At 34.8% G+C, this 14046-nt stretch overlaps 1 protein-coding gene across 1 annotated transcript in view; it reads left to right on the top strand.

Annotated features, from left to right (window-relative positions):
- Positions 1 to 12217: 12217 nt before the first annotated feature.
- Positions 12218 to 14046, top strand: part of DLC1 (DLC1 Rho GTPase activating protein) — a 479646-nt gene continuing 477817 nt past the window's right edge. Inside the window, exon 1 of the mRNA XM_070500034.1 lies at positions 12218 to 12285. The gene's annotated coding sequence lies outside the window, so the exon portion shown is untranslated. The remainder of the gene's footprint in view (positions 12286 to 14046) is intronic.

Raw genomic sequence — 14046 nt, 5'->3', positions numbered from 1 at the left:
TGTCTGTCTGCTTTTGTCTCTTACTGTCTTATCTAATAAAATGTTACAAGTCTTGATATCATAGGAAAAATGCACCCACTGAGTTTTTCTTCATTAAAATAACCATACCTCTTTCGGGCTCTTTGATCAGTTTTACGCATTTTTAGAATCATCCTGTCAAATGCCAGTCAAGCTACTATCAAGATTTCTATTAGAATTGTATTGCCTTCATGGAGAAAATTGGTAAAGAATTGACATTGTTATTTCATTGATTATTCTTCTCCATGAATATAGACGTCTCCATTAATTTTAAGTTCATTGTATATATTTATTTTCTTCAATATTTTTTAGTACAATATTATACTTTTCTCCATGTATGCTCTCTTATCTGATGATTAATTTATTACTAGGCACTTTACATTTTTGTTGCTATAGTGAATTGTATATTTTGAAGTTTATATTTTCAAAATGTTTTCTTCTGGGATGTAGTAAATTAAATTATTTTTGTAGATTGCATATCAAGAAAATTTGATACATGTATAAATACATATATCAATAGTTATATTCCATTTTTAAATTTCAAATACTATTTATTTGTTTAATCTCTTTCTCTTTTTCTTTGAAAAAATATTCCAGATTTAACTACTTTATTAGTCTCTTCAAAGATTCAACTTTGGCTCTGTTGATCCTCTCTATTTTAGCTTTTTCTATTTCATTAATTCCACATTTATTTTTTACAATTATCTTTCTTCTATCATCTTCAGGTCTATTTTGTTTCTTCCATAATTTCTTGGCTTAAATTTTTATGTCACTAATTTTTAGATATTGTTCATTTCTAATATTTGAATTTATGGAAATGTATTTTTCTAAGTATTACTACATTTAATATGCAATAATTTATTATTAATTAATCACAAGTGTATTAGGTAAATAAGTATATTTACATAATAGCATTTTTATTGGTGAATAGTTTAAGATATGTACATTAGATAAGCTTATGTTCAAATCTTCTTTATAAATTTTTTTCTGGAGAGTATATCAAATATTGAGAAATTTATATTAAAATATCCCCCAAAATAAGAATTTTTCATTTTTTTCTTACAGTGCTAACAATTTTTGCTCATCAATATTTGTTATTTGATAGCTACATTCCAGTTTAGAATCATTACATTTCTTAATGAGATTGAAACCTTTATCATTATGCAATAATCGTTTTAATACCCATTTTTCTTTTTTCTACTCAAGTCTGTTTCCTTACACTGGTACGGTCACTCCAGTTTTTGTTTGTTTGTATTTGCTGGGTTTATCCTTATCGTTTTACTGTCAACCTTTCTTCATCTTTTAGTTTTAGATGTACCTTGAGCTTGTAAATGGACCTTATGTACTCAGTCTGTTGATGTCTCTCTCATAACTGACAAATTTAGTCCATTTATATTTATGGAGATTATTGATGTTTTTGGATAATCCCACTGTCATTATATTTAGCTTAACTTTTTCTCTATTCTCCTTATCTTTCCTGACGTGTTTTTTGTTGATTGGGTTTTTTAATTTCATTTTTATTTATTCTGTTAGAAGTCATATATTCCATCTCTTTGTTCCAGCCCACTGCTCCTTTAGCCTTAGAGGCTTTAACCACTTCATTTATAGCTTATAAGATTTATTTTACTTTAGTATTTGTGTGTGTGAACTCAGCTATGCATTTGACTCTTTAATTTTATTTTACCTCCCATATTTAGGTGAGTTTTTTCTCACTGGGAGGGCTTTTCCTCCTTACTAATTTATGATGGTAGCAGAAATGAAAATCTCCACCATATAATTCCTTTCCTATTAATGCCCCCTTCAGGTTGATCAGTTGAATAATGTGGAAGCTAGCTTCCACCTAGGGATAATGGAAATTTTTAATGATTATTAAAAGACAGAAGGGAGAAACTCACTTTTCCCTTCTTTCTGACTGTCCATACTGATATCAGTAATCAAAGTTCACGTGCAGGAGCAGCACTCTAAAACATATTCTACTCAACTTCTGCGGATAAGTTTGTCACAATACCTTCTCAAAGACTGGTTCTCTTTGGCAAGCAAAGGAACGTCCTCTATTGCTTTTAAAAGTTGCCCATCTCTCAGTTATGTTAAGTTGGAAAAAATATGGGATAATTGTATGTATTTCTCAAAAAATCATCTTTAGAAACTGTCATTAGCTTCCAGGACAAGGAAGGCAATATTTTCTCCACTTTGCAGCGACCTTCCATAAATCAGCCTCCCACTCTCTTTCTACCAGTTGAAATCTATGTTAGGAGGGTGAATGATGGTGGCAGAGACAGGTAGCTGACCACCAAAGTTTCATGTTCTGCTTCCATAGGATAGAATAAGTTCTTGGAAGTGGCTGAGCGATGGGAACTACATTTCCAAGCCCCTTCTCCTTTGCATGTGGGTCAGATCATGCATCTTTTCTTGCCAATCGAACATGAGTGAAAGTGATATATTTCTACTTCCTGGCTGAAGTATCTAGGTATCAAGTGTGTGAGATCCTTCCCTCTTTCCACCTTCTAGAAGCTTGATGGTGCCAGGCTTATCTTGAAACTGTAAGATGGTAGGCTCACAAGAGGGAATTCTGAGGCGTTGCTTGCAGGAGAGCCATCTAATTCTCTCTAGACTGTGCCATGAGCAAAAATCAAATATCTTTTATATTAATCCAATGAGATTTGGGAGTTTATAAAATCAGTTGCCACTGTAACCCACCTTACAGTGACACATCCTTTCAAAAGGCACCTGGTACCTTAACCCTCCAAAATTCATTGTTATTGCTGGTCATTTTTATGGTAAACATCGCCACACTGTAGATATAATAGTGCAAATGTATTTTCAGTGAAATATTTTATATTATTTTAGCATTTTAATTTTTATTCCTTCAGTGAAATCTCTTCATGCTAAATATCTAACCATGAGCATGTACTTTTGTGGAGAAAGCTGTGTTTGGAGTTTGAAGCATTTTGTAGAATATTTGGACATCAAGGAAAGTAAATTTGTTGTTTGCATTAAACTGTCTCTGAGATATCAACAGCGTAAATTAGATTATTGTTCAATGTGGTGGTAAGTAGAGCCAATTTCATTATTCTAAGTGGTACTTCAAATGCTTCTAAGCCTTCAATCATTTATTATCTTAAGGCATTAGGTGGAAAACATGCTAGTTCCTTTTTTCGTGAATGCTTATAAAAGTAAAAGAAAGCTGCGTAAGAAATTAGCTTTAAAATATCCAGCTATAATTTTACTTTTTAACAACTAGATAAAACTGAACTTCACCTTGAAGTCCACGCATGAAAATTCACTCAGTTATATAATTATATTCTAATTATTCTTTAATTAGAATTTCATATGAATGCAAAATAAGATTTTTTTTTTTAAAAAAACGATTCAGTCCATTAAGCTGCTGAACAGGTGAGATTTTCTCCAGTCGTGGACTAAGTTAGGATGCAACTTACAGCACATATTATTCTAAATGAAATGTTTACCTCTCATTTTACCGCTAATCACTACCAAGGTCATGAGTAGAAGCTGTATTTTCCTACCAAATTTGAGCTCTATTTTGTACTATCAGGATACAATATTCATAGTACTTACTTATGAAATACCTTGAAGCTGAATCTGCAAGGATGGAACATTGTACCAGTTGCTTAGAAATCCTGCTTGTAATAGCAAATGAGTATAGAGTTCAGTTAGCCTATTAATACAACAGATTGTTAACCCAATCTAATTGATTATTTGTCTATATTAATAAGACTATTACAGTGGAAATCCATACATTTTCTAGACGGAGTGTGTGCACCCTTAGAAACATAAGTCTTTGTTATGGTAAAAAGGACCTATTTGGGCATAAATTATAATAGTTACTAACACTTATTAGGCAGCCGGTATGTGCTAGTAATTGTGGTAAGTGCTTTACATGCATAATCTCATTTAATGTTCACAGCATCCTGCAAGTTGAATTCCTGTTTTATATGCGTAAACTGAGTCTCTAAAAGGATAAAGAAATTGCCCAAGGTAATGTGGTTAGTTAATGGCAGAACTAAAATTTGAATACTGCTTCCAAAGCTGGTGCATTTTCCACAAAAACACATAGCCTGGTTTCCCAACTATTTGATAAATTTCTATTATAAACTGCGTATTTCGTATTTTGTTTACACAGAATTTACGTACTTTGCACGAATGTATCCCAAAACAATGGAAAAGAGAAATACTGTTCTTCTTGTTGTTATTGTTGAGCCGGAAGCTGGTAGCTATAGTTTTCTGGATGATTATGTATTAAACTAATGCAAGAAAAAAACATAAATCTGCCTCCTAGCAGAGAGAATCCTAAGCAGGGAGGTCCATCTGGTCTGGTAGCCCCTGACACTGGCCATTGCCAATTCCACATCAATTTCCTTCTCTTTCCCGGCTCACAGTACCAACGGCGGAGATTCCTTAATTTTAGAGATAGAAGTGGTTGCTACCTGAGCCCCTGGGGATGAATCATGAGTACTGTAGGCCAATTCTAGTCACTTCTTTCCTCTTGAGAAGTGGTTGGACTCTGTCAAGCTTCTGGATGGCACTTCTAGAAAGCCTTTGCTTTCTTAATGCAGATGTGATTTCTTTTTTTTTTTGGCACCTGAGATGACATCTGTTACCAATCTTCTTTTTTTTCTTCTGCTCCCCAAAGCCCCCCAGTACATAATTGTATATTCTAGTTGTAGGTCCTTCTGCCTCTGCTATGTGGGAAGCTCCCTCAGCATGGCTTGCTGAGTGGTGCTAGATCCACGCTCAGGATCCCAACCAGTGAAACCCTGGGCCGCCAAAGCAGAGCACACGAATGTAACCACTGGGCCATGGGGACGGCCCCAGATATGATTTATCAAGATGCTACAGTCATATTATGGGTGTGAGGATGGACAATATTCTAAGGACGATGGCCCAGAATGTGGAAAAAACAGCTTAAATTTGCTTGAAAAAATTGTTTAATCTTTCTGAGCTCCAGTTTTCAGATGAATAGGTCAAAAACAGCAATACCTAGTTATCCTAAATGTATAGAAACCATACACACATGGAGCTGTTCAGAAAATGAAATGAGAAAATAATACACTGGCATATTTGGAGCTAAAGAACTTCCAAGTGCACATTTTGTAGGTTTAATTTTCATTATTCTTTCAATATTTCAAACAAAAAATCAGTAAAATTAAGCAAGATTTCCCTGTGCCCATGTTAGAATATTAGGATTAAAAGCAAAAATTTGCATTAACTCTTGTAGCTTGGGGCTTTCTAAATATGTCCCTCTAGGGCCTCAATAAATAGAACTTAAGCTATTTTCATACATTACGGGTCCTTTCTGTTTGCTGACATTCAAGCCAATGCAGATGTCATTTGTCCCCTCCCTCCCATACACAACCAGGCCCCCTCTTCTTAGGGAGGCCAGATAAGAATTAGGAATGGGGAAGATAACTGGATAATGAGGAGCAAAGAAGAAAGGGGATTTTTAAGACATAAACTATAGAAATTGGGGTAAAGGAAATATATTTTAACATGCAGATGACTCTTCAAATCCAATTTTAAAAAAAGTATCATTAATCCTGTGGCTTAGTCCAGAAGGAGCAGAAAAGTTCATGGGATAATAAGCTTTATTCCAACCTTTGACACAGAGGGCATCTAACCAACCCTGAACCGTGTGGAAAGTGCTCAGATGTTCTTTTTCATGAAAAAAAGTTAAAGATACAATAACATACTTATAATTCTTGGAGCACTTTAGACTAAAGGTGCTGTGAAATGCAAATTGTCATTTCTAATTTCTTAGCACTCAGAGAAAAGGGTTTGATTTCAAATCTCCAAAAAAATGTTCATTTGCTAAATATAAGATGAGGCTTCTCCCAGGTGTATAAATGATGCCGGTCTCCTCTGGGGCACGGTCTTATGAAGTATTTTGTCTTTTCTATCACACTGCATACTGCTTCAGAAGTTCGAATGAAAGCTGCTATGCATGCAAAAAACTTTTCCATTTTCAAGGAAAAAGGATCATTGTATGAATTTAATTTTCTCTAACAGAAAATACAATCTACCTACAAAATGGAGTAAGATAATGTAATTAACATCTAACTATACCTCGACCGCTAATGGATACAATGTTCCTTAACCAGTGTTAAATTCAGAAAACGCTGCTGCCAGATTAAACCTCCCAAAAGGAGCAAAAAGAAATATATGTATCTAATCCACTTATATCAGGAGAAATGACCTGGGGCAGTAATGTTATTTTCTATTAAGGTAATCTGGAAAGTGGATGGAAACCAGTTAGACAGTAATTTAATATAAGCACAACACAGAACTCAGAAATGAGAAAATTTATTCCTTTACTGTTGAAGAACAGTTAAATGGATCTAAAGCTTGTATTTGATCTGAGAAAATGATTTCCAAAGCCTGGAATATAGTAATTGTATGAACACTACACCAAAGGCTATTGAGAAGTACTTTTCAAAACAAATATAAAGAACGTGCTCCTCTTGCACGATTATAAAAGTCATTAGAAAGCCATCACCTTAATTTCTATATTTACAGTAAAAAACAAAACAAAAAGACTAATTGAGCTTAAGAAACTTTTACCAACAATCAAACATCTGTGCCACACAGTAAGTAACACTTTAGATTCTAGGATAGAAAGTCTCCAAACAGACTTTCTACACATTTACATTTTTATATTACAGATTTATATTTAATCTTTATCTTATCAGAAAACAAATGTTGTCCTCATAAATCTGATGTTTAAAAAAGAAACTCATACATCCATTTATAAAACGTTGTGTTGTCTGTGTGTGTGTGTGTGTGTGTGTGTGCATGTGTGTGTTTAACGTTCTGAGGCCCCTCTAGACCTATTGTCCATGCAGTAGCTGTTCCAAGCTGAAGCGGCATTTCTCTGTTCTCCTCCATTCGCAGCTTTCCATGGAGGAGAAAGGACTAGAAGGAACAGCAGCACGGACTGGGTAACAAAATGGACAAGAAAACTAGTCCAGCTTTAGTTGAATAAGTGTTATAACATTGCTCAGTAGGTATTCACATTTGACTCCCAAAGCTCCAAATATTCCAATACTGAGAACTTATCAGGAGGCAAGTGAAAGGTTCCTTAAAACATTTGTATGTACATTGTCTCCATTTGAAGACAACTTATTGTAAAGTACCTTTTCAATAATGGCTCTTTAAAAGAAAAAAGAAATATATTAAATATCCAATTTTAACCAATCAAAATTGATTTTGTCTTAACTACATTTAATCTGAATGTCTTCTTCAGGATCAAATGAAAGTTTGAGTATAAGCCTTCTTCAAATCCAGAGAATAAAGATTTTTCTGAATCACACGCCTTCTTCAGCAGCTACACCTGGTGGCGAAGTTGCATCCTACTCTTGGTATACTTAGCTAGGGATCTCGATCTCTGTAGCATATAAATAGCACCAGAAGTTTTCTCAAATTTCCTATGCTTAAACTCATGGTTCCACTTTTTTCTTAATTAATTTGTGTATCTGTGGAAATTAAACAACTTCCATTGAGGTCAGTAGTAAACTTGATGGGGAAATGTTTAACACTTGCCTGACAGTTTATAAAGATGCGTAAATTCACAACACCAACCATTTCTATTTTTTCAAAGGTATCACTATGATGTATTCTAATAGTACATTTGGCAATTTCTACTTTAAAATTATTAAATTATTCAATTGCATAAGCAAAAATGCCTTTTCATCATACACGATTCAAATAACACAAACATAAGTCAGATTCCATTCCATGGTCTTATCTAATAGTTGCACATGTATTTTGTCATGACCTATTATCTGTAGCAGTTAGACCACAACTGTTGCAAGAACTACTATGCCTGAATAGTATCTTAAAGGCATTTCAAGTCTACATTACAAATGATCCTGCACAGATATTTAATAAAATAATTTAGAGAAGGACCACAGTAGACTGCCAAATACTTAAAAAATGTAACTTAGGGTTTTCTTTCTTTCTTTTTTCTTAACAGTGATACAGCAAAAGCCATTTTCGAGTTTGTGTTACCCCTGCCACTCATTCACTACTCAAATTGGTTTATTTATTATTTGACAGTTTTTTCGAGGTTTCCCAACAAGACTGCAAATCCATAGAGGGCAAGTATATATTTATATCTGTACACATCATCACCAGTAGCTCCCACTACACCTGGAGGCACAGATTAGGAATTGCAAAACTTTGTTCAAGTAATCGTCATTAAGGGATGTATATAACCCAAGATTCACAAAGATTGGAAGAAGCAGCAATGGTATAAGATGACTCTTTTTCCTGAAGAGCCCTCTGTCTGGTTTAGGGGTTTTCAAACTTAGTATGGAAAAGAGGCATACTGGGGACCTTGTTAAAAATGAACATCTCTTGTCTTGATCCCCAAAGAATAGTCCAACAGCAAAATCAGGAAAACATGACAGGAATTAATCACATGCAATGTAGTAAAACCTTCAATAATAATACAAACACAGCTCAGTTACAGCAGGAAAAAGCCATTTATCTTTTTTCCAGATGATAGCTCGATTTTTTAATTCTTCTCAATTCTCTGTACCGATCTTAGTGATCACTTACCTTCTACACATCGAATGGAAGAAGAATACAAAAACAGCAATAGGAAATTGGCACAGCTGGGTGTTTTCCTTCTATTATGTGCTCTTTATCAGCAAAATTTCAAAGTAAAATCCGACAAAGTCGGCTATAAATTTTTTTTAAAGATTTTATTTTTTCTTTTTCTCCCCAAAGTCCCCCGGTACATAGTTGTGTATTTTTAGTTGTGGTCCTTCTAGTTGTGGCATGTGGGACGCCACCTCAGCATGGCCTGATGAGTGGTGCCGTGTGCGTTTCGAACCAGCGAAACCCTGGGCCACTGAAGCAGAGCGCACCAACTTAACCACTCAGCCAGGGGGCCGGCCCCTCAGCTATAAATTTTTGAAGCTTATTTGTAATATGAATTTCTATCCACTAATCTTAGCAAGCAACTTTGCCCTGAGGATTTATTGTGGCTTGAAATACTAATAATTGTACTCAGATACCACAATTATTGTTTCATCTTTATTTCACCCTTTAAATTTGTTTGTGTGTGTGTGTATGTAATTTAAAATTTCATGGCTTACATAATTGAAGCAGCCATACTGCTTGTTAAATGTCAAAACACGTCACTACCAGTTGGTCATTAGCTACTGCGTCAAGTGCCCTGAGGGCCCTCATGCAGCTCAGCCCCTACAATGTGCCTCTGTCTCTCTGTAATCCAACAAATCACAGGGATGCTTGACAAGGTAAGGAGCCTCCAGGACCCTATCCAAGGATTATGGCCTACATTCATTCCAATTAGTTATTGCCTCACCTAAACCTGCTGTTAAACATTCTGAATATCTCCCTTTTATATAAGTATGGTAAGATAGATAGATAGACAATAGGTAGATAGATAGATAGATAGATAGATAGATAGATGCATATAGACATAAAGATGTAGAGACATGGAGAAACAGACAGCTCATGGTAAAATCCTGATAGTGATATGAAATCAAAAATATTTGGAAATAGTTTGTTTTAAAACAATCAGGATTCTGGAATTGTGTTTACCATTTTTTCTTTTTTTTTTTTTGCTGAGGAAGATTCTCCCTGAGCTAACATCTGCTGCCAATCTTCCACTTTTTGTATTGTATACAAATGTATTGTTATTGTATATTGTTATAATTATTCTATTTTGTTAGTTATTGTAATTAATCTCTTGTGCCTAATTTATAAATTAAAATCATAGGTAGGTATGTATAGGTAAATATAGTATATTTAGAGTTTGGTACTATCTAGGGTTTCAGGCATCTATTGGGGGTCGTGGAGCATATCCACGGCAGATAACAGGGAATCGCTATATAGTGAATTAGTGCTTCAGAAAAAAACTTCACTTAATTTAAGGAAGAAAATAAAAGGCCTATTAAGAACTTTTCAGAATCTTTGGAGAGATTATTTGTGGAAAGAAACCAGTTTTTATGCAGAGAATATTTTATTACAATAAAGATAATTAAGCCAATTGAATGGGTATAAAAGGAGATCAAAAAACATTGTCAGGGGGCCGGCCCCATGGCCGAGTGGTTAAGTCTGCGCACTCCGCTGCAGGCGGCCCAGTGTTTCGTCGGTTCGAATCCTGGGTGTAGACATGGCACTGCTCATCAAGCCATGCTGAGGCAGCGTCCCACATGCCACAACTAGAAGGACCTACAACTAGAATATACAACTATGTACCGGGGGGCTTTGGGGAGAAAAAGGAAAACAATAAAAAAAATTAAAAAAACAAAAAAACAAAAAACAAAAAAAAAAACATTGTAAGGGGCCAGCCCCATGGCCGAATGGTCAACTTCACGCACTCCACTTCAGCAGCCCAGAATTCGCCAGTTCGGATCCTAGGCACAGGTCTACACACTGCTAATCAAGCCATGCTGTGGTGGCATCCCACATATAACTAAAACAACTTACAACTGGGATATGCAACTATGTGCTGGGAGAGAAAAGAAAAATTGTCCATAGATTCAATTGTGGAGCAAAATGCAGTCCAGCCTGGTAACAGGAGATGAGTCCTGGTGAATGTTAGCAGGCCTTCAGTTTCTAGGATTTTAAGATACATTTGACGGTTATACTGATTTACACAGTCATGTAAATCATTATTAGAATAGACTGATATTTCATTTATTCTGTTAGATTCTATTGATTAGAATATTCTATAAAATGGGGAAGAAAAAGCAAGGCTTAATCATTCATTCATTTAAAAAATATTTATTCAGTGAATATTGCAAAGCCCTGTTCAGGATTCGGAGATACCTCAGTAAACAAAACAGAGTCCCCTTCTTCACGGAGTTTATATTCAATTGGGTGTGATAACTAGTAAACAAAAAACACATAAATAACTAAATGCTATGAAGAAAAAATAAAGTAAGGCAAGGAGGGCATGACGAATGGTGTATTTGCTATTTCTAGTAGTCAAGGAAGATCCCACAGTTAAGCTGGCGCTTGAACTGAGACCTAAATGCAGAAAAATCCATCCAGGGAAGAGTATTGCAGGGAAGCAATCAGCAGGTCCAAGGTCCTGAGGCAGGAGTGCTCTTGACGTCTTTGAGGAATGGCAGGAAGGCCATCTGCCTGGAGAGCAGGGAGCAGCGGCTGTATGTGGAGGAGAAGAAGTAAGTGTTAAGTAAGCTCAGAGAGCTGGGGTGAGGGGCCGGGCTATTGTGGGCCATCATAAGGAATTTTTGTGTTATTCTGAATTAGGCTGGAAGTTATTAGAGAATTTTCAAGATAACTTATTGGAGTGGGACGCTGTTGGAGGATGAGGAAATTGACATGATCTGACTGGTGGTGTGAAAGGATCAGCCAGGCTACAGCACAGAGAACAGGCTGTTGGGCAGCAGAGTAGAAGAGGGGAAGCCAGTAGCAAGGTCAGCTGATGATCAGCTATGCTAGGGCAGTAGTGGCGAGAAGTGCTGAATTCTAGAAGTATACTTTAAAAATATTGACAGAACTGGCTGAAGAATGTGTCCAAACAAGTTAGGGGAACAGTGCGAAAAGGAAAAATACTTCTGGAAAATGCAGGTCTCAGGCAGATAAACAAAGCTATCTGATTTGCAATACAGAAATGAGATGTATAAATTTGCAACTTTGGTGAAATACTATGCATAAATAACCATGATATAAAAAGATGTCTAACAGGTAACACTGTCCTGAGTTGAATAAGGTGGCTCCAAAAATAGTGAGCCTCCACTCCCACCATTCAAATTTTCAGGGCGGAGAGCACATGTATCCATCTACAAGTGATGTTTCAGAGGACTTCCTGTATCATCAGGTGAGAGATTATACTGTTTGGAGTTAAGCCTTTTTATGATTTTCATCCCAAGAGAGAAAACATTAGAAGAAATGAATACACAATGGAAAAACTTCAAAGCAATGAAAGATCAACCTTATTTTCATGTAATCCTTGTTTCAAAATATTCTTCAATACCATAAACTTCAGGGAAATATATGTCAGTTCCTCCGCTGATGCATGAATACACCCACAGCAGATTGTACATAGAGAACTAGGGTCAACAAATGCAGAATGGCTTCATTGTCTGCAGTGCATTCCCTGATTAGAAACAGTCCCTTGAGAATTCATTACTAAAGATAAGTCCCACCCCTTAAAACTACGGCCTCCCTCACTCACCATTATCAGACAAGACATTGTGGATGGATCCATTTGTTCTACTCTGCTTGAGACCAACACAGGTGATTAACCAGGTAAAACTCTTTCTTCTCCTTTTATATTTAATATCACATATAACAATATATGTATATGCATTATCAGAGGTTTGCATGCTAAAGTGTTTCTGAAAATGTAGTCGTAATACTTTATTCACGAAATGAAGTTCTATAAATAGAGAAAAGTGCTTATGATTAAAATACTTTAAAAAAAAAAAAACTTGAGATACTTACGGTCCCTTTCTGACATTGATTGAAATTGTATTCATCCAAAAATGTGTAATGCTTTTTCAGAGAGGTATGAGTTTTTAACAATAATTGATAATTGCAATGCTCTGTCATACAATTGTTTGGAAAAATGATTTCTGCTACCTAGTTCAAAGTGAAAATATTTGTTCAGTTTAAGGCAGATGATACTATTTGAGATTTGTATTTTCGTTTTTGCTTCCATCCCACCATCATTTTCAGTACAGATATCATAAGATTATCGTTGCATTTCAAAATAACGTTTATAGTTATTTTGATTAGAAAAAATAATGTTATAGAGTTATTTTTATTGTAAACTTTTTCATAGAATTTGATCAAAATCTATTATGTAAACCATTTATCTCTTCTGACAATTAACTAATGTACGAAATAGTTCCAAGTAATCCCAGAGAATATATTACCAAGGCTATATTGTCTAAAGGCATAGCTTTTTTAAAATTCAGAGTTGCTTAATAAACAACGTTACAAATGAAATGATGGGTTGCCTTGAAGTTGAGAGTTAATTGAATGAACAGACAGGGTGTTCTCCCTTACAGCAACCTATAACACTAATGGATAAGCTAATTTTTTATTCCCTAAAGTAATTGCACAGTCACTCTTAATTTAAAATCACTTGCATTTACTCAGTTGCTTGTTTTCAAGCAGGGCAAAGGTCCTGAACATTTACACTGGGGAGATCTAAACTGTCAATATGATGTAGAGTGTAGGACCTTTCAGGATAAGTAATCAAAATTTACCCTGCATCTTTTTTTTTTTTTATGTTATGTTGAATAACATTATCTATTATGGTTTGCAAGAAAGGTAATATTACTACAAACTAATCTTATAAAACCCTAATTATGATCTTATCCCTTCTCTGTTGATTCAGGGACTTTTCTGTTTCCACATTATGTAAGAAATTCTTATAAAATATTAAAGAAAAAAGTTAGTGATTCTGATTAATCAAACTCTGTCTAGATTAGAGAATTGCATATATTAATTATTGTTTTAATGTTACCAAGACTCATAAACCAACGAATGATGTTATAAACATAGCATAAAAATGGATGACAGTCAAACTCAGCATCCTAATGTCTAGATGAGAAAACCAAGCTCATATTTCCATTAGTGTCTCTATGCACAAGAACAAATTATTACAAGTTAAATATTAGTCAATATGTATTTAGTATTTGTTATTACAGACAATTTGCAGAGCAAGATAATTTTTGAATTTTATTAAACAAAACTGCTCATTCTTTGAACAATTTATCTTGCATTTAATTATTTTAATGTTTAGCATGTTCACTTTATGTTATAATAACAGCTGTGTTATCTAAGATATGGCCACCTAAAAACCTTAAGAAATTTTTAATTTCTGGTATTGTAAAATAAGTCTTCAACCTCACAAAAAGACCTCTGCCTTAAAATTCAGTTGTATTATCAGCACGTATGGAAATGGTCTAAAGATAAGGAGAAAATTATATTAGCTACAGATTCTTTTATCTAAACAAATTTAAAAAATAAAGGAGAATACAAAGACCTTCCCTGAAAACT

This window comes from Equus asinus, chromosome 27 (genome assembly GCF_041296235.1).
Source record: "Equus asinus isolate D_3611 breed Donkey chromosome 27, EquAss-T2T_v2, whole genome shotgun sequence".
Classification (NCBI taxonomy): Eukaryota; Metazoa; Chordata; class Mammalia; order Perissodactyla; family Equidae; genus Equus; species Equus asinus.
The sequence above is the reverse complement of the archived record's forward strand: the minus strand, read 5'-3'. Positions and strand labels throughout refer to the sequence as shown.